The sequence below is a fragment of the Castor canadensis genome, chromosome 3 (assembly GCF_047511655.1).
Source record: "Castor canadensis chromosome 3, mCasCan1.hap1v2, whole genome shotgun sequence".
Taxonomy (NCBI): domain Eukaryota; kingdom Metazoa; phylum Chordata; class Mammalia; order Rodentia; family Castoridae; genus Castor; species Castor canadensis.
In genome coordinates this window covers 76446378-76469566 of record NC_133388.1, presented here as the reverse complement: position 1 = coordinate 76469566, position 23189 = coordinate 76446378, and positions in this window count along the sequence as shown.

The following is a 23189-nucleotide window of genomic DNA, read 5'->3' as shown; positions in this document are numbered from 1 at the left end:
TAGTATATGATTGTTATATATGGAGTTTCACTGGGACATTTCCATATATACATATATTGCACCCAGTTTGGATCCTTCTCTCCAGTATTATCCCTCCTCCTTCTTAAAATAACTCAACAGGAATCAAAGTTCCATATTCATACAAGTGTAGAAAGTGCCTCAACCACATTTACTCTCCTTTACGCTCTTCATTTACTTCCCCATCCCAATAGTACTATCCCTTTGCATGACCTTTTTACATTCCTGTTCTACATTGTATAAGTGTACCATTGTTCACTGGGGATTTTGTCTCAGTATTTTCACTTGTAAATATATTTTGCTTAAATATGTCCTCATTTTTGTAGATAGTTTGTAGATACAGGATTCTTGATTGATAGCTTTCCCACTTTTAGCAGTTAAAATATACCACCTCACTGCTTTCTCTTTTCCATAGTTGCCAGTGAGAAATTGGGGATGAATCTTCTTGACAACTTCTTGTAATTATTAGAATCTTCTGTTGCTTACATTCAAGGTCTCCCATTGTTATGTGTTTGGGAAGATTGATTAAGTGTCTGGGTATAATTATCACTTATTTATCATTCTAGAAATTTGCTGAGCATCTTTGAGGTGCAGATTTCTTTAGTTCAGCAAATAAAGAATTTTCTTGCCATTATATCTTCAAATATTATTTTACCCTTGTTCTTTCTCTTTCTGTCACAGTTTGTTGCTGTTTTGCTTTATGGTATGCCACAGTATTGTAGACTCTGCTTATTTTCCTTCATTGTTTTCCTTTTCTTTGCTTCAGACTGGGTAATTTCCATGAACCCATAATCAAATTTGCTGATTTATTATTTTGCCTGCTCAAATCTACTATTGAAACCATAGCATTTTATTGTAGTTAGATTTTCAGGTATTCTATTTGGTTCTTTTTCATAATTTTTATATCTTTGTCAATATTCTTGAAACATCATCCTCCTTGATTTCCTTTAGTTCTTTGATTGCGGTTTTCTTTAAGTTTTTGACTACATTTAGGATAGTTGATGCAAGGTCTTTATCTATTACATCCATTGTCTATACTTCCTCAGGAACAAATTCTGTGACTTATGCACACATTTTTGTTTCATTGCATGCTTCATAACATTTTGCTGAAGAATGAAGATTTTATGGTTATACTACCAAAAGCAATCTACATGCTTAATGCAATTCCCATCAAAATCCCAATGACATTCAACACAGAGATTGAAAAGTCTACCCTAAACTTCATTTGAAAATATAAAAGACTTCAAATAGCCAAGACAATACTGAGAAAAAAGAGCAATGCCAGAGGTATCACAATACCTGACTTCAAACTATATTACAGAGCCATAACAATAAAAACAGCATGGTGCTGGCACAAAACAGGCATGAAGACCAGTGGAACAGAATAGAGACCCAGATATGAATCCACATAGCTATGCCCACCTTATTTTTGGCAAAGGCATCAAAACCATAGGACAGAAAAAAAGCCTCTTCAAAGAATGTTGCTGGGAAAAGTGGCTATCTGTCTGAAGAAAACTGAAACTAGATCTATGCCTGTCATACTGTACTAGTATCAATTCAAAGTGGATTAAGGACCTTAATATCAGACCCAAAACCTTGCAGTTAGTAAAGAAAAGGGCAGGAATACCCTGGAAGCAATAGGCATAGGCAAGCATTTCCTCAGTAGAGCTCTGGCAGCCCAGGAACTAAGAGAAAGGATGGACAAATGGGACTACATGAAACTAAAAGGCTTCTGCACAAAAAAAGAAATGAAAGGATTGAAGAGATCACCCACAGAGTGGGTGAAAATGCTAGCTATACATCAGACAAAGGACTGATAATCAGAATTTACAGGGTACTCAAAAAACTAAACTCCCCCCAAATCAATAAACCAATAAATAAGTGGGCAACTGAACTAAACAGAACTTTTTCAAAGGAAGCAGTCCAGATGGCCAAAAAACCACATGAAAAAATGTTCACCATTCCTGGCCATAAAGGAAATACAAATTAAAACCATACTAAGATTCCACCTCACTCCTGTTAGAATAGCTAACATCAAGAACACCATTAACAGCAAATTTTGCCAAGAACATGGGGAAAAAGGTACTATCGTACACTGCTGGTATGTATGTAAGCTAGTAAAACCACTTTGGAAAACAATATGGAAGCTTCTTAAAAAACTAAAGATAAATCTGCTGTATAATTCAGCAATATACTCCTAGGGATATATCCAAAGGAATGTGATTCAGGTTCTTACAAAGGCACCTGCCTACCCATGTTTACCACAGCACTATTCACAATAGCCAAGCTATGGAATTGGCCAAGATGCCCCACCACCAATGAATGGATTAAGAGAATGTGGTATTTATACACAATGGAATTTTTCTCAGCCACAAAGAATAATGAAATTTTGTAAATTGGAAGCAAATGGATGGAAATAGAGAACATCATCTTAAGCAAAGTTAGCTAGCCGCAGAAGGCCAAAAATTGAAGGTTCTCCCACATATACAGATTATAGACCCAAAGCAAATTGAGTAATATTGTTGGACATGGGTTATACACTAAGGGGAGAACACACACAGTAGGAACAGGGAAAGTGAAGGAAACCTAAAACTTGAATGTGGTTGATGTGCTCACTGTAGAGGAATGAAAATAGTAATCTTAAACTGCTACAGGCCACTATGGGAAAGAGACTAGGAAGTAGTGAAGAGGTCTGATAGAGATAAACCATTGTGGGTTGTGATACACAAGGGCATAGAAGCAATGCTAGGAATCTCTCTGAATAGCTATCTTTATCTCAAACTAGCAAAAACGCTATGTGTTTCTTATTATCTCCTATGTTTCTCTTCAACACAATCAGAGAACAAGAGGACAGAACAGGTTCTGCCTCTAACTAGAAGTGGAGGGTGTGAGGGGTGTAGGAGAGGTGTCCTAAACAATTTATATGCTTGTAAGTAAATGTAAAAATTATAAAATAAAGGAAAGAAAGAAGAAATAAAAAACAAAACAAAAAGAATGAACACTTTAAATCTTGTCCTATATTAACTCTGGATAATATGTTTCTCCCCCTCCTCAGAATTTGTTTTTTTACTAGTTGTGGATTGTAGTGGTTTATTTACTTAGCAACTTTTCTATTTCTATAGTTTATATTCATTGTTATGTATGGTCTTGAAAGTGTTACTTTAGAATAATAGCTAGTGTTTTGACCATGATTTTGTTAAATGCAGGGGCAAAAATAAAATTAAAAATTAAATAAACTGCAAGAAATAAAGAGAAACATATTCAGAAAATCTTTTCTACCTTTGTAAATTGTTTCTGTGTTGAGTACCTTCAATCCTTAGTTTATTTGCCAATTTGCCTTAGTCTTCACTGACTGCTGATTCTGACCTTATTATAAATTAGCCGCTATGAAAGTCTTAAGTGCATACTTTTTGGAATTTCATAATTGCTCCTTTGATTTTCTTCTGCTTTTGTTGCATTTTCATCTCTTTATTGAATGAGCCTCCTTCATATTTCCACTAGTTGTTTTAAAATATATCATCTCCCACATTTAAATTATTCTGTACACTTTTCCTTAATGCTTTGTTCTTCTTTAATTATTTTCTCTTAGCTCTCTGATGAATGTATTTATAGTTTCTTTTAAGGTATTCTTCTCCCTACTCTTCTTTCCCCTTGTCCAGCTGGCTTGAAGTTTGAGGACTATTTGCATGTTGGAGCCTTCTAGGGAATGTCTATTTATCCATACTTTTTTGTTATGTGGATTTCATGGCCTCCAAGATTATTTTGTATGCATAAAACATTTCTAAGAACAACATTTCATTTTTAAAGAATTATGGTTCAATATATCAATGCTATAATTTTAATTTCTTTAAGATTTTAATGCTATTTATAAAACAATTTTAGGAGTCTTTCATAACATATGTTTGATTTCAAATGTGATTAATTGTAAACTTTAAATTTCATTTGCACATGTAATATTTTCAATTACCTTCTAAATTACTTCAATTGTCTGGTTCAAATAAAACCTTCTTGTATATTTAAATGATTCATAAATCTAATAAAGTAAACTTATGAATACAATTAATCTAAAGTTCTCACAGTCTGATATTAAATTTAAACTTAATTAGATTACATCTTTAAATCAAAAACTCAATCAGTTTTTTACTAGTAATTGGAAAGCTGTCACTCGAATATGCCAAAGTCTCCTACATTTGATTACAAGTTTATAAAATACCATAAATGCAAGAACAAATCAAGGCAATCAGAAGGCTCATTTCTTTCCCCCATCTGTATTTTGGCAAATAAAAGTCAGTAGATTTAATGCAGAACAATAGAAGAACACAAGCTTCCCATGTTCCAAACAAGGATATTTCTTCCAGCAAGAAGTTGCCATTGTGAAATCACCTGATATCCCCTGCCCCATTCTAGCTCACTTATCATTACTTACAGGGTCATAGGAATGGGGCCTTCACTTGTCTCTCTTACCATGTTGTCTTTCTCTAAGCATGCTTAGGCAAGCTTTTATATGCATGACACCTGAAACAATCATGTGTTATGATCATGATTTATTCCCTGAAAGTTCATGTGACCAGAGACTTAACTGCCAGTGCAACATTGTGGGAAGAAGAAATCTAGTAGAGAAGAGGTCTGCTCTCCTGCTTGCATGAATTCATGTGGTGATAGTTACAGACTTATTCTCACAATAGGCTTGCCACCACTGGAGTGGATTTGTTACAGGGTTCAATCTCTTCTTGCCGTCTTTCTTTCCTGCTTTCTACTTTCTGCCGTAAAAAGAAGAATGCAGCAAGAAGGCCTCACCAGACCTTAGACTGGCATACTTAGATCTTGGACTTTCCAGCCCCCAGAATTATAAGAAATAAACCACTGTTCAGTATAAATTGCCCACTCTTTGCCAAAACAGTCCCCCACCTATAAGTTATCCCAATAATCCTTATTGGATTTAGTAATGATGACAATACATGGTTCCTTTATTAATACAAATGAGTCTTTACCATGGGTTTATAAGGTAGGGAAAAGCCATTCCTCTCAATTATTTGAAGTTACTTACTGCTTTATAGTTGCTTTGTTTTGGGCTTCAAAATTTCAAAAGGGGTTAGTCTTTGAGGTTATGAAATCAGCATCCCTGGATTTATTAGACAGTTTTACTTTTATGAACAGCTTTTCCTTCTGTGTACTAGCAGAAATCCGAAGTTTTCATCTGTAATTTTTGCTATTAAATTTTCTATTTATTCAGTTCTTTAGATATGTCAAATCTTTTTCAAGTGATGCAAAAGATATCTTGATACTATGACAACCTACATAAGTAAAATAATTTTCGATTTAAATTGATGGAATCTTGTTATTTATATGCTTTTTGTTTCATACTAATATCTAGATAGATAAAACAATATCCAACTGAGTTTTGAGTATTTAACAATAGCTTTGCTTGTTTATCAAGATTTTGAGGTAATCCTACCAATATAATTGGGAGCTAACAAGATGATTGGGAAATTTGGATAAATAGTAGGGATTCACAATGCCTGGGATTCATTTTGAGATAATCAAGAGATTATTAAAGTCTTCTTAAATAATGGGGCATCTATAGGTTTTCCATGAGGTAATTCCACTTGTCCAGAAGAGAATAAATCAATACTTCAATTGAAAGTAAGAGCAAATGTGGTGTATGTATGTCAAGGATGTAGGGTCATGGATGATAACTAGAACTGATGTTCCCACTTAGGTCAATTCATAGACTTCCACTTAAGCTCCTCCTCTCACTCTCATTATAATGTCACTAATTCTTGTGAATCTGTCAAAGTTCTCATGAGTAAATTGTAAATAAATAATTTATTCTCCTAAGAGATAAATGATTTAAATATAGGAAGTAGGAGTATAGACCTATTCGATTAATCAGATTTTTCTGTTTCTCTGTTTTTCAACTGTGTATAATACACACCTGGTATATTCAGTAGAGCTTCTGAAGGGGAAGGTGTGGTCCAAAGTGAGTCTTTTGCTTAAAACTGTTTTGGATTTCTTTGCTTTGTTTTGTTTTGCAATACTGGGGTTTGAACTAAGCGTGTCACACTTGCTAGGCAGGTGCTTTACCACTCAAGCCATTCTGCCATCTCTAATTTATGTTGGATAATTCTTGAGATAGGGTTTCACTTTCCTTTTGCCCAGGCTGACCTCGAACTGCCATCCTCCTGATCTCTGCTTCCTGAATATCTAGGATTATAGATTTGAGCTACTGCCACCCAGCTTCTTTAAACTATTCTCATTTTTAATTTCTCTTTTTATTTTATTGTTTTTATATTTACTTACATACGCATACATTATTTATGCCATCTCTCCCCCACTCTTCCACCTCACTTCCGGGCACAATCTATTCTATCCTCTTCTCCAATTTTGTTGCAAAGAAAACATAGGAGATAATAAGAAAGACATAGCATTTTTGCTTGTTTGGGAGAAAGACAGTTATACAGAGAGATTCCTCACGTTTCTTCCATGCACTTGTGAATTGCAACCCACATTGCTTCATCTCTACCAGAACTCTTTGCTACTTCCTTGTTCCCTTCTCATAGTGGCCACTGCCAGTTCAAGATTACTTTTTCACTTCTCTACAGTGAGCACATCAACCACATTCAAGTTTTAGGTTTCCTTTCCTTTCCTATTTCTCCTATGCATGTTCTCCCCTTAGTGCCTGACCTATGTCCAATAATATTACTGCATTTGTTTTGAGTCTATAATCCACATATGAGGGAGAACATGGGATTTTTGGCCTATTCTTAGACCCATTATCTTCCTTGTTTTGCTATGCCAACTACTACTCAACAACACTATTTCTCTGCTCTAAAATGTGCTTAAATCCTTATATCCACTACTATCTTCTAATATACCTCTTTTCCTTTGTTGTTAACAGTTGCATTTCTTTATTATAATTGGAGTGGATTTTCTGAAAGAAGACAGCTTTAAATATGTTTTCCATTTTTAGGAGGTAGTTTATTAAGATGATTCAGACTGAGAAAATAGTATAATATATACATGCATATAATTCTGTGTCTATATATGTATATATAATTTGAAGTATGATTAGTTTGTGTCCTTGATATTTAATTCTACTCTGAACACAATTATGATGTATAGTGATTACATTAGAATGTTCATTCCATGTATTGTTTAAACAAAATAATCTTACATTTTTGAACAAATGAAATGAAATTTCTTTTTTTTTTTTTCTTTTTCATTTTTCTTTTATTATTCATATGTGCATACAAGGCTTGGTTTATTTCTCCCCCCTGCCCCCACCCCCTCCCTTACCACCCACTCCACCCCCTCCCGCTCCCCCCCTCAATACCCAGCAGAAACTATTTTGCCCTTATCTCTAATTTTGTTGTAGAGAGAGTATAAGCAATAATAGGAAGGAACAAGGGGTTTTGCTGGTTGAGATAAGGATAGCTATACAGGGCATTGACTCACATTGATTTCCTGTGCGTGGGTGTTACCTTCTAGGTTAATTCTTTTTAATCTAACCTTTTCTCTAGTTCCTGGTCTCCTTTTCCTATTGGCCTCAGTTGCTTTAAGGTATCTGCTTTAGTTTCTCTGCATTAAGGGCAACAAATGCTAGCTAGTTTTTTAGGTGTCTTACCTATCCTCACCCCTCCCTTGTGTGCTCTCGCTTTTATCATGTGCTCATAGTCCAATCCCCTTGTTGTGTTTGCCCTTGATCTAATGTCCACATATGAGGGAGAACATACGATTTTTGGTCTTTTGAGCCAGGCTAACCTCACTCAGAATGATGTTCTCCAATTCCATCCATTTACCAGCGAATGATAACATTTCGTTCTTCTTCATGGCTGCATAAAATTCCATTGTGTATAGATTCCAATTTCTTAAAATGAAAATATGATGAGGGGAAGGTCAAGAGGATTACTGAGCAGAATATTACTTGCTATAAATTCAAATGTCAATATAAGAATTGTCACCTTTAGCAACATTCCTAGTATTTCACTAGAAAGATAGTGTAATTTGTAGGAAGATGATGAAATTTTCCTCTTAACACACAACCATGATAAAACTTAACTTCTTTTAGAAAAGAAAGTGTAACATTTCTTTAGAAATCCTGCAATACCTTGGTCATATGCTGTTTATTCTAAAATGACCTTGACATTGTAGTGAGAAACTATTTAAAAAGGGAGACTGATCTAAAACAAAATAATTGTTTTTCTCAAGTTCTGCATCTTCTATTTTTTTTCACAGTTGCATCTTCTATTTTTAATCAGTCACCCTATAAGTATATTTATTATACTGGACTAGTTCATTAAATTTAGACAACCTGCATCTTTATTCATTCAAAAAGTAAATAGGAACAGCATTAATATTTGTTTGGAATTCATGGGACTTGAACATGTCTTTTTCCATGGTATCTTCAAAATGGCAGATGTTTTCTGAATGATATGGACTTTATTTCAAAGAGTTTGCATGTTATTAAACTAAGCTGTGAACTCCTAGAGAATAGAGTCTATGATTATGTTGTACATTATTTGTCTAACACTTAAGATGAAATGTGACATATGGTGTATTATAAACTTCTGTAGAAGTAATGAAAAGGCATTCTTGTCATTTGAAAAATCAAGGTAACATACTATATTAAGATTATCACAACTTCTAGGGAGAAAGGTGTGACTGGAGGAATTGTGTGAAACAAAATCAGATTATTGTGTATTTTGGGTAACCTATAATGGAAAGAGAGAAAAAGATGTTCAAAATGGTGAAGATATCAGAAAATAAAATTACTTGATAAAATGTGTCTGAATATTTTTAGAACTGACTCATTTTGAAACGTTTTCACTATGGCAATATGAAGAGAAGTTTATAAAATGCAAAATAATAGGTTTATTATAGCAAATACTCTATATTAATTATAATTAACCATCTGCAGCTTTTGTATTGGAGCAGAAACTCATGATTATTCTTTGTTCACTAGGCATGCAAAAGCTTTTATTTACTAATTAGCACATTACTTTAGTATTGTTCCTTTAATTACCAAATTCTGCAATATAAATTATCAGAAGCTTTTTTTCAAACTATAGAATATGTATTTGCTCATGGATTGATTGCCTTTTATGTTTTTATCTTAGGGAAAAATAAATCTTTGGAGACCACCAGACCATTCAACTTTATCTGCTAGGAGAAAATCGATTTACCACCAATGATTGGGAGACATCACACACTCCAGAAGACAATAAAATATATATTTATTTCAAATCTGAGATGTCTGGCACAGATCTTTCTGAAAGGCAGAAAGCATGTAAAATCTAAAACCTCTTGGAAAAGTGCTAAATGCTGTAATCCAACCTGTCATAACTGTATCGCTGTTTAGAGATATTGCCTGAAAAGAACACTTAGAAAACTCTTGGGTTGGTAAATCAAAATGCTTCACTTTTCTCCGTGGGCAATCAAAGTGATGCAATTTCAGTCCTAAGTATAGTGCTGGGAATATGGGGGTGGAGGTGCGAGAGATGAATTTGTCTGATTTTTATTTATCTTTGTTTCTTCCCTTGGAAAATTTGCCTTTGTATATGATAAAGAAGACAAGGAAGATAAGTTTAAGGACTTCACCAGCTCATTTAATCAAACAATCATAATTATCATCACACAGAACCAATTATACAGTTTTTAGGATTCAATTCAAAATGCAAATGCAAAGTTCCTTATTCAGAAGTTATTAAGAATTTCAATTTCAAGGTGGCATTAATCCAAGTTTTGGAACTGTCTAAGCTTGGGGCCCTATGTGGCTGAACTGGGGACACATAAACAAAATTTACAAAATTACAGAGTTTCATATTCTACATTTACAAGAGAGGAAGCATAGACTCAAAGATGGTGAAAGGCTTGCCTAAGGACACATAAGATATAATGATATGGAATATTTTAGGTTCCTAACTTCAAAGTAAATTTGATACTGCTTATCTCAAATCATATATGAAGATATCCCATAAATAAATAAATTTTATTTATATCTGTTTTCGTGGACATAACAAATATAGTTCACTTCCCTAGAAATACCTCTTCAATTTTCCCATCTCCAACCCTTTCCTTGACCTGTTTTCAAACTGAAATATTCTCTTTGCCTGCACACATTTTTATTTCTGCTTCAGGAACCCAATTCTGGCTCTTCTTCACAAACAGGCACATTCTCATTTCCAGCTTTTGAAATGAAACTTACCCATCAAAACCTAAGTAAAATATCACTTCTTACCAGTACAGGCTTAGTCAGGCTCCCAGGCCCCGTCAGCTCCTCTGAAATTTGTAAACTGCTTTTCCATTTTTGTTTTTGTTTCTTTTTGTTATTGCTGCAGATGGAATCCAGGACCTTGGATGTACTAGGATGCAGTCTACCACTGAATTATAGCCCAGAGACCACAAAAAGTCATATATGAATAAATGTTCCTTATGCTCAACAATAAGTTTTCCTGCTCACAATTTGTTTTTCTCATAAGAGACTTACAATGAGTAGTGTGCAGTCTTGCCTCATTGCCTAAAATTGTCTTGAGCTTAAAAAACTCACCAAATATTGTAATCATATTTGCCTTTGAGTCACTGTAATAAGATTTTACAATGAATTATAACACTACTTTGCTTTCTAAGCCTTGAAAAGAAAAAGACTTTAGAGCTATACCTCACCAAATTAATAAATTATTTATTTATTACAAATTATTGATTTGTTTAATATTTTAAATCAGAAAAATATACAAATGCTTTTCAAAGTTACAGAATAAGTGAGAAAAGTCTTTTTTTCTAATATCGATAACTATGTAGAAAGAATTCTGCATTTCCCTATGAGTGTCAGGTTTTTCTGTCAGAATGCTCAGTATTCAAATACTAGAGACAGACAATATTTCCTTTATCAGTTCCTCAGTTTAGCACTAGTACTTACAATTTTTCCTATAAACCTGAGAACAAAATTCATAGAGGCAGAATTCCAAGGCTTCCTTTTGCAAACAAAGATTACTTCATGTTTTCAGTTCCAGTACACAAATGAGCATTGGATTCATGTAATGTACCAACCTGGTCTTTTCTGTTAATTCTTTCAGAAATTGGCTATATTCTATTAAATCTCAAGAAAAAATTTTACAAGTCGCAGTGAGCTAATTCTTTCAACATGTCCCTCTATTACTTGCCAATTAGGATTTATTTTCCCCAAACCATAAAAATTAAGCCTGAAAGACCAACTTAAAACCATTCTTCCATTTAAAACAATATAATATTGAGTGATTAATACAAGAAAACTTGAAATCAAGGCCATTTTGTCCTTCATCAATAATATTTTTGAAAAATATATGTACCCTGTTTCAAATGATTTACCTTCTTTAGAAATTTTAGTAAATGATTACTAAGAATTAATTGAATTTTCTAAAAGTCCTTCAGAATTGTTAATTTAATATGGTACAATTCCAGACTAATCAAATGTGAGGAATATGAATCTTATTTTTAATAATTCATATTATTATTCCAAAAACCATTACTCTGCAGATGAAACTTAACTTGCTTTTGGCAAATCAAACTATGATAAAGATTGCAGTCTAATATTAAAATAACAGTTATTTACTTATCCAACATTCCACAGGAAGGGATATATAATTATTTTAATCCAACATTCTAGACAGTTTTATAATTTAAAATTAGTAATTCTTAGGATTCAGAGTGTGTCTCAGTGGTGGAACACTCACCTAGCATGTACAAGTTCTTGAGTTTGTTCCTAGCCTGAAAAAAAATCATAAATGTAATTAAAAGTCTTAGTGTGTGTGTTTGTACCTAATATCATATTGAAATAGCTTTAATTTGTGCTTCTATGAATTCATTGATTTTGTTTCAAAATAAAATTGTATCCAAAGCTAAAATTGAAAAACATAACAGAAAAATCACTTTTTGTATTTTTAAAATTTATATCCTGTATAGAATATTGGTGAGGATGCAGGGGAAAAGGGAACCCATATATACTGTTGGTGGGAATGTAAATTAGTGAAGCCACTTTGGAAAGCAATGGAGAGGTTCCTCAGAAACTAAGAACAGAACTATTATATGTCCCAGTGATACCACTCGTGGGTATATGTTTAAAGAATGTAAACCAGGATACAATAGAGCCACTTGCACACCCATGTTTATTGCAGCACTATTCACAGTAGCCAAACTATGAAAACAACCCAGATGCTCTACAATGGATTAATGAATTAAGTAAATGTGCTATATATCCGGAATGTAGTATTATCCATCCATAAACAAGAATGAAATTATGTTGTTTGCAGAAAAATGAATGAAGCTGGAGACAATAATGTTAAGCAAAGTAAGCCACATTCAGAAAGACAAAGTTTGCATGTTTTCCCCTGTATGTGGAAGCTATACTTAAAAGATAAAATGTATGCATAAATACATATATGATCATGAATACAACTTTTATATTTATAAAGCAATTATAATAATGGGACAATTTTGAGGGGACTTGGGGGAGGCAGGAGAAAAAAAGAATGTCAGAGTGAATAATATCAAAATATATTGCATCTGTCTATGAGGTGGAATAATGAAATGCACTGAAAGCTGTTTAATAGAGGGGATAGAGAAAAACAGAATAATAGGTAAGATTAATCTGATTAAAGTACAATATGTTCACTGTGAAATATCAAACCAAAAACATTTGAACAATTAATACATACTTTAAATAGGACAGGAATATAAAAAAAGGTCATTTTCAGGGATGGTACCAATGGGAGGTGGGAGGGCACAAAGGGTGAAGGAAGTAAATATGGGTGAAGTACTGTGTTTTCTTGCATGAAAATAGAATGATGCCCACTGAAGTTGTTTTAAAGAAGTACAGAGGGAAGGATCCAAGATGGTGACTAGAGTGTAGAAGCAGACAGCAAGAGCTTCATAAATCAAAAATCTTTCTGAGACACTGGAACCACACTTGGCAAAAAAACAGGCACCAAGAAGATTCAAAATTTTAATACCCTGAACCCCCCAGCCTATACAAAGTTTCTTTACTCCACACCATGTTACACTGAGAAAACAGGAAGGTTCCTGCACTTCCAGATGCTGGCTCCAAACCTGTTTGGGAGACATCCAGCAGACCAACAGTTCTACTATTATGAGTTAGCTAATATTAAATTACACACAGACTACGATCAGAAATAGCATACATACTCTAACCTAAAATCCAACACAGCAAAATTAAACCAAGGGAAAGAAAACAGGTGACTGAAACCACCAATGGCCTATCAAGAACATAGTTACACAGCACCAACTGAAGAGATGGGAAGATGAAAAAGGAATGGAAGCCATTCTTCCCCCCCACCCCAAAAATTAATACAGGACTCAGAGGGAAATGAAGAAAACCGATACCAAGTTCCAGAATCCAACAAAGCAAAGATAAACTATGCCAAGGAACCCAATGAAGCCCACAAGAACACTTTGAAAGGAGAAATCCTGCAAGTATCACTGAGAATTTCATGGAGATGTTACTAGACATGGTCAACCAAAACATACAAGATGCACTCAAGATATTCCATGACAACAAAAGAAAGAATATGACAAGACACAAAAACAAATAAATGAGCTCACAGGAGCCATAAAAAAAACACCAAAGTGAAACAGAGAACACTATAAATAGAAAGATAAATGAATTAAAGACAAAAATTGGCAATATTACAGAGAAAGTGACCCATGATATGGAAAACCTCAGAAAAAAGAATAAAACAGAAACATAAAACACAATGGGAGGCCACTCCAGCAGACTAGAAAAAGCAGAAGAGAAAATCTCACAACTAGAGGATGAAATGGAAGAGCTATTAGTCAAGTCAAGACCTGTGAGAGGAATATGCAGGAACTCACCAACTCCATCAAAAGACCAACCCTAGAATTATGGGCATTGAAGAAGGAGAAGAGGTGCAAGCACAAGAAATTCATAATATATTCCACAAAATAATAACAGAAAATTTCCCAAATCTAGAGAAAGTTATGCACATTCAGGTACAGGAAGCCTCCAGAATTCCAAACAGACTTAACCAAAATAGAACTACCACAAAACATATTATCATTATAACAACAAACACAGAGAATAGAGAAAGAAAATCGAAGACCATAAGGGAGAAAAAACAAATAACATACAAAGGTAAACCCATCAAAATCAGAGCAGATTTCTCAAAGGAAACCTTCAAAGCAAGAAGAGCAAGGAGTGAGGTATTCCAGGCACTGAATGAAAATAACTTCAACCCTAGGATATTCTACCCAGCAAAACTGTCATTCAAAATAGATGGAGCAATAAAAGTCTTCCATGATAAGGAGAAACTAAAACAATATATGACCACCAAGCCACCACTACAAATGATTCTTCAAGGAATTCTGCACACAGAAAATGGCAGCAAAGAAAACCATGAAAGGACAGGCAGTACAAAACCACAGGAGAAGAAAAGGCAAGAGAGTAGAGAGTAACATTGATTCAGCTGCACACAATCAAACCCTTAAACAACAACAACAACTAAATCAAAGGAAGCACCACATACCTATCAATACTAACACTGAATGATAATGGTCTTAACTTCCCCATCAAAAGACACAGTTTGGCAAACTGGATTAAAAAGGAATCTCCAACAATCTGTTGCTTACAGGAGACCCATCTCATCAACAGAAACAAGCACTGACATAGGGTGAAAGACTGGAAGAAGATTTGCCAAGCCAATGGCCCATGAAAACAGTCAGGAGTAGCAATACTTATCTCAGACAAAGTAGACTTCGAGCTTACACACATAAACCAAGATAAAGAGGGATACTCCATACTAATAAAAGGTGAAATACACCAAAAGAAAGTAACAATTATCAACCTATATGCACCCAAAGTCAATGCACCCAATTTCATCAAACATAAACTGAAGGATGTAAAAACATGTATAGACTGTAACACAGTGGTAATGGAAACTTTCATACCTCCCTATCACCAGTATATAGGTCATCCAAACAAAAAATCAATACAGAAATTCTAGAATTAAATCACACCACAGATCAAATGGACCTAACTGATGACTACAGATTATTTCATCCAACTTCTGCACAATATACATTCTTCTCAGCAGCCCATGGAACCTTCTCCAAAATTGATCGTAGCATAGGGCACAAAGTAAGCCTCAGCAAATATAAGACAATAGAAATAATCCCATGCATTCTATCTGATCACAAGGCATTAAACCTAGAACTCAACAAAAAAAATAGTAAAAAACATGCAAACAGTTGGAAGCTGAAAAATACTTTGCTCAATGAGCAATGGGTCATTGATGAAATAAAAGAGGGAATTAAAAGGTTCCTGGAGGTTAATGAAAATGAAAACATGACCTACTGGAACCTATGGGACACAGCAAAGGAAGTCCTAAGAGGAAAGTATAGAGCCATGAGTGCATATATTAAAAGGACAGAAAGATCTCAAACCAATGACCTAATAATACATCTCAAACTACTAGAAAAACAAGAACAAACAAATCCCAAAACAAGTAGAAGGAAAGAAATAATAAAAATAATGGCCAATATTAATGAAACAGAACCCAAAAAACGGACAGATTTCTAGATACTTATAACCATCCAAAACGGAGCCAAGAGGATATTATTCACCTGAACAGATCTATAACACAAAATGAAATTGAAGCAGCAATAAAGAGTCTCCCAAAAGAGTATAGTACAGGACCTGATGGATTCTCTGCTGAATTCTATCAGACATTTAAAAAAGATTTAATACCAACTCTCCTTAAACTGTTCTATGAAATAGAAATGGAAGGAACACTGCCTAACTCATTTTATGAAACCAGTATTATACTCATCACAAAACCAGACAAAGACACATCCAAAAAGGAGAACTATAAGCCAATCACCTTAATGAACATGGATGCAAAAATCCTCAATAAAATAATGGCAAATTGAATCCAACAACACATCAGACAGATCATTCACCACGACTAAGTCAACTTCATCCCAAGGATGCAGGGGTGGTTCAACATACACAAATCTGTAAATGTAATACGGCACATTAATAGAAGAAAAGACAAAAACCACTTGAACAACTCAGTAAATGTAGAAAAAACCTTTGAAAAGATCCAACACCACTTCATGATAAAAACTCTAAGAAAACTAGGAATAGAAGGAAAGTACCTCAACATTGTAAAGGATATATATAAAAAACCTATAGCAACACCATACTTAATGTTGAAAAACTGAAACCATTTCCCCCAAAGTTAGGAATGAGACAAGGATGCCCAATATCCCCACTCCTGTTCAACATAGTACTGGAATTCCTAGAGCCATTAGACAAGAAGAAGAAAAAAAAAGAAAATGAATAGGTAAAGAAACTGTCAAAATATCTCTATGTACAGAAGACATGACCCTAAACCTCAAAGACACAAAAAACTCTACCTCAAAACTCCTAGACACCATAAACAGCTTCAGCAAGGTGGCAGGATACAAAATCAATGTACAAAAATCATTAGCTTTTCTATACACCAGTAATGAACAAAATGAGAAAGAATATATGGAAATAATTCCATTTACAATAGCCACAAACAACCAAAAAAATCAAACACCTAAGAGTAAATTTAACAAAGGATATGAATGACCTCTATAAGGAGAGCTACAAACATCTGAAGAAAGAGATCCAGGAAAACTACAGACGGTGGACAGATCTCCCATGCTTATAGATTGGTAGAATCAACATAGTAAAAATGGCTATACTACCAAAAGCAATCTAAATGTTTAATGCAATTCCCATCAAAATCCCAATGGCACAGAGATTGAAAACTACATTACAAAACAATAGTAATAAAAACAGCATGGTACTAGCACACAAAAAAAATATGAAGGCCAGTGGAACAGAATAGAGGACTCAGATATGAATCCACACAGCTATGCTAACCTTATTTTTGACAAAGGTGCTAAAAACATATGATGGAGAAAAGACAGTCTCTTCAACAAATGTTGCTGGGAAAAGTGGATATACATTTGCAAAAACCTGAAACTAGATCCATATTTATTACCCTATACTAGTGTCAACTCAAAATGGATCAAGGACTTCAGATCCGAAACTCTGAAGTTAGTATAGGAAAGAGCAGCAAATACTCTGGAAGTAATAGGTATAGGCAAGGACTTTGTCAATACAACCCCAGCAGCTCAGCAACTAAAATGATGGACAAATGGGACCTTATGAAATTAAAAAGCTCTGCACAACAAAAGAAATGGTCTGTAAACTGAAGAGACCACCCACAGAGTGGGAGAAAATATTTGCCAGCTATACATCAGACATTATACTTAAAAAACTAAACTCTCCCAAAATTAATGAACCAATAAAGAAATGGGCAAGTGACCTAAACAGAACTTTCTCAAAAGAAGAAATTCAAATGGCCAAAAAAAACAAGAAAAAATGCTCACCATTTCTAGCAATAAAGGAAATGCAAATTAAAACCACACTAAGATTCCACCTCACCCCTGTTAAAATAGCTTTCATCAAAAACACCACCAACAACAGGTGTTGGTGAGGATGTTGGGAAAAATAAACCCTCGTACACTAGTGGTGGTAATGCAATCTAGTGAAACCACTGTGGAAAAAAATTTGGAGGCGTCTTAAAAATATAAACATAGATCTGTCATATGATCTAGCAATCCCACTCCTGGGGATGTACCCAAAGGAATGTGACACAGGTTACTCCAGAGGCACCTGTATACCCATGTTTATTGCAGCGCTATTCAAAATAGTCAAGTTATGGAAACAACCAAAATGCTCCACTATGGGTGAATGTATTAAGAAAATATGGTACTTATACATAATGGAATTTTACTCAGTCAAGAAGAAGAATGAATCATATCATTCACAAGTAAATGGATGGAACTGGAGAACATCATTCTGAGCAAGGTTAGCCAGGCTCAGAAGACCAAAAATCGTATGTTGTCCCTCATATGAGGACTTTAGATCTAGGGTAAACACAGCAATGTGGTTGGACTTGGGTCACATGCTAAGGGGAGAGCACGTTGGGAGGTATGGGAATAGGTAGGAAACCCAAAACATGAAAGTGTTTGATGTCTCCACTGCAGAGTAGGTAATACAGAAACCTTAAAAAGTGGTAGAGGTCAATATGAGAAGCGGATCAGTATCTAGTGAAAAGTTCAGGTAGGAAAAAAAAAAAAAGAAGTACAGAGGTTGGAAAGAGAATGGTGGAAGGGATTAATCTAATCAAGGTAGATTGTAAGAATATATAGAAATGTCACATTAAAATCCACTGAGCTGTTGATATATGCTAATAAAAATGTTTAAAAAATTGTGAAGTTATCACATTGTGACTGTTTCTTCAAGAATGGCCCTTTTCCTCATCTTGGAAATAGGAAAGGAAGTGATACTCTATTTCATACAAATACTTTTCACATTGAGTATATAAATGTAAAACACTGAAAAACCGGAAACAATGTATAGTATGATCTCGTTTTCACCATCATGTAGGAAATATTTCTGCCTCATTGAAGTTTAATAAGTGCCCATTTCCTGAAAATGCACTGAAAGGGTTTGTATTGATCACTTTTATGTTTATCCAGGTCATAAGTGAGTTCCTTCATACAACATAGGAGTTGGTTGCTTTGAATACTCTTTTTAGCCATTATCTTCTCTCTGTGATAGTTAATTATTTTCAACTTGATTGACACACCTAGATTGAGAAACACCTAGATTAGTTAATCTCACCTATGGGTGTGTCCATGAGTGCATTTCTGGAGGTGATTAAATCATGAGGGCTCTGATTTAATGATTATTTTAATCCATGCATGAATTCAAAACCTGAATAGAATACTGGGAGGTGGTGAGACTGTAGAAGAAGATACCTGAGGGCATCCTTGGGAAAATGTATCTTTTCCTGGTCGCATCCTGTTGTGGCTTCATGCTGCTTCACATCTGCTATGATGTGGGCTACTTTGACATGCCCTCCCCATAATGATGGATGCAAAGTATAAGCTAAAATACATCTATCCTCCCTTACATTGTCAGGTATTTCACTACAGGGGATCAAAAATGGCTAACACACCATCTATAGGGAGGGAAGCCATCTCTACTCAATTTATAAATTGTTAAAGACCTTCGTGATAGGTTAAGTTCTACAAATCAGAGATTGATGCTTTCTTGCCTAGTCCAAGTTTAAGAGAGCTCTTCCTTTCTAGGGCCAACTAGTAAGCATACTGAGAAACTGGCCTAAGAGGTAATCCTTTAAACCATTCATTTTTGGGGTTGCTGTACTGTGTTCTATTTCCATTTTTTTCTGTGTCCTTTGTTTGTTCCTGCTAACTCTTTCCTTAATTTGTTTGTTCCTGCTAACTCTTCCTTAATGTGGAATTCCATCTTTTCTACTAAAGGAAATCAAATGTGGTGGTATAATTGTGTTTTAGAAAGGTCTTTATACATATTAGACACTGTATAAACTGATAAAACCAACATTTGGCTGATTGGATGCTGCTGAGAACACAGAAAAGCAGAGGGTAGTTGGCTATAGTGGATATGACTGTGATCAGATGGCATACCATATTAGGTTTTCCTTTAGGAAAGAGGAAGGGGATGCAGTATGTATCTGGCATTTCAACTTTTCCAAGGACTTACTAAGAGGTTGTTATCTCTGCCTGTGACACTGTCAGAAAACTGGCATATTTCAAGTGCCTTTTGACTTCTCTGACCAAGGGAGAGCAGGGTGCACTACTGTCCTAAAACTAGAAATCATGCAATTCTGCAGACTGACAATACAGGGAATGAGATTTAACACCTCCTCCCAAACCACGAAGCCTCTCTAACTGAGGAATTGCATACACAGAACCTAAGAAATCACATCACCTCCAAAAAAGTTTGCAGACAGCCTTAGAATCTTTCTATGGCTGATTCATGAAGTTCTCCTACTGTAATAAGCCAGTCTTTGAGATTGGGAGAAGAGACCAAACTTTTTCCAAGTGCATAGATCTCAACATAAAGTTATGTGACACACAAAGAAACAAGAGAATATAGATCAAATAGTGGACCAAAATAAATCTCAAGGAAAAATTCTTACAGAAACTGAGGTATATGAATTTCTTGGCAGGAATTCAAAGTAGTGATCCTAAAGATTTTCAGGGGCTAAATTAAATAATACATGAACAAAATAAGAATGTAAAAAGATGGGACTTTTTTTTAATCAGAGGGAAATTTGAAGAGGAAAAATACACTTGCCTCCAATGCATGAAGACCTGCATTTGATGAAGCAAAAGAAAGAATCAGTAAATTCAGGTACAGTTATTTGAAATGATCAAATCTGAGGAACAAAGAGAAAAGGGAGTTTAAAAAAACAGTGAAAACACATGGAACTATGGGAGACCATCAAAAAAGCCAATGTACATATTATTAAAGTTCTACAAGAAGGTGAAAGAGACATTATTTAAAAAATAATGTCTGAAAATTTCTCAGACCTCAGGAAGGAAATAAACAGATTCACAAATTCTAAAAAATTCTAAATAGGATGGATCCAAAGAAATTTCTTCTTAAATATATTATAGACAAATTGCAAAAGTCAACTACAAAGCGACATTTAAAGGCAGCAAGAGGAAAGCAAATCATTATGTATAAGGAAAACTTCATAAAAGTATCAGGAGGTTTTTAAGGAGAAATCTTATAAAACAAATAGAAGTAGGATTATATATTCAAAGAGTACAAAGCACAATCAACCAAGAATACTGTATTCAGCAAAGCTATCCTTCAGAAAGTAGTAGAAATAAAGATAGTCTCAGATATGAAAAGATGAGGGAGTTCATCACTACTAGATCAGCTTTAAGGGAATGCCAAAGAAAGTATTCAAGTTTGAAATGAAAGATATCACACATGAGAAAACATTTGAATATATAAAGCATGCAAGAGAAGATAAGAATTGTCAAAATGCACAAAGACAGTACACAATGATAAAAGAGTCAATTCATGAGTAAAATATAACAACTGTAAATTTATATAAATGCAACATTAATATATGAAGTAAACATTGGTAGGACAAAACCTAGAAACGGTCAGTAACTCAGTAAAAGTAGGAGACTTCCTGGGATAAGAACATCATAGATATAGTACTGTAATGCTGAAACACTGGAATATAAACTAATTTTTATTTGATACAGAAGTTAAGACAAAACACAATTATAAATACAAAACTATGTGAATAGATACAAAACATAAAAATTGCAATCTCTGTCATTCCACAAATAACATAAAATCTACTGGGGAGAGAACAGAGTGTATTATTGGTATATTATTTAAGAAGAGTTGCGGTTAACTTAAAATTGACTTTTATTACTATGTTGTATTATGTAAACACCATCATGACTACAAAGAAAAATGCATAATATAAACAAAAGAAAACAAAAATGAAACAAAGCATACCACCACAAAGAAAAAGAAACAAAATGAAAGAGAATTACTGGTGAAAGAGAAACAAAACAGAAAATCATTAACAAAAGAGTAGTTATAAGTCCTTCCATATCAGCAATGAAACATAAATGGATAAAATTTCCAAGTCTAGTATCAAAGTATATCATATGTATGTAGGGCAATTTCATAATTAATTAATTACTTTGCATGATGAATATTCACTAAGAGAAATGTAAACAAAAATAAAAATTCCTTTTTTAATTATTATTCATTTATTCACATGTGCATACATTGTTTGGGTCACTTCTCTTCTCCTCCTGCCCCCATCTCCACTCCCTGCACCTCGCCCCCCTCCCTTTCAGGCAGAACCTGTTCTGAGCTTTTCTCCAGTTCCATTGAAGAGTAGAAATAAGCAATAATAAGAAAGACATAGCATTTTTGCTAGTTGAGATAAGGACAGCTATACAGAGAGATTCCTAGCATTGCTTTCATGTACAAATATGTTACAACCCAGGTTGATTAATCTCTAATTGATCTTTACACTGGTTCCTGATTCCCTTCTCTGTTGACCTCAGTCACTCTAAGGTTTCTGAATTAATTCTTCTGGAGTGGGGACATCAAATGCTTTCATGTTTGGGGTTTTCTATCTAACCCCGTACCTCCCGTGTATGTTCTTGTCATGTAACCCAAATCTTACAACATTGCTGTATTTGCCCTTTGGATCTATCCCCAGGAGTGGGATTGTTGGATCATATGGCAGATCTATGTTTAGATCAAGGGCAAATACAGCAATGAGGGAGAACATACGATTTTTGGTCTTCTGAGCCTGGCTAACCTTGCTCAGAATGATGTTCTCCAGTTACATCCATTTACTTGCAAATGATAAGATTTCATTTTTCTTCATGGATGAGTAAAATTCCATTGTGTATAAATACCACTTTTTCTTGATCCATTCGTCAGTGGTGGGGCATCTTGGCTGTTTCCATAACTTGGCTATTGTGAATAGCGCTGCAATAAACATGGGTGTGCAGGTACCTCTGAAGTAACCTGTGTCACATTCCTTTGGGTATATCCTCAGGAGTGGTATTGCTGGATCATATGGCAGATCTATGTTTAGATTTTTAAGAAGCCTCCAATTTTTTTTCCAGCATGGTTGTACCATCTTGCATTCCAACCAGAAGTGGATTAGGGTTCCTTTTTCCTCACATCCTCTCCAACACATGTTGTTGGTGGTGTTTTTGATGATGGCTATTCTAACCAGGGTGAGGTGGAATCTATGGGAAGGGAGGAATTAGATGATTCCTATCCAATAATCAGTGAGTGGGAAGGGGAATGGGTGGTTCCCAGGCCAGGTGAGGGCAGCCCCTGAGCCAGAGTATGGTTAACCTGAGATGTAGTATTTTTCTGAGTCCCAAATTTTCCCTAATTCTAGCCTGCCTCACTGTTATTGTAGTGATAGTATTTTCATTCATTTTTTAAAAATAGATTATAATTCATTTTTTTTTCTCAAGGGTTTTTTTGTTCAAGAGATTTAGCATTTTTAAAGGAAGAGTTAGCAGGCTGACTAAATGTTTTTACTTTTAGTTGAAAAACAATGGTTTGAAAAATGTGTTTATGATATAATATTCTGGAAAAAATCAAGTATTTGTTGAAACTGATTACACATACATAAATATGTAAAATAAAAATGTAGGATTTGGCAGAGTGGCTCAAATGGTAGAGCACCTACCTAGCAAGCATGAAGCCCTGAGTTCAAACC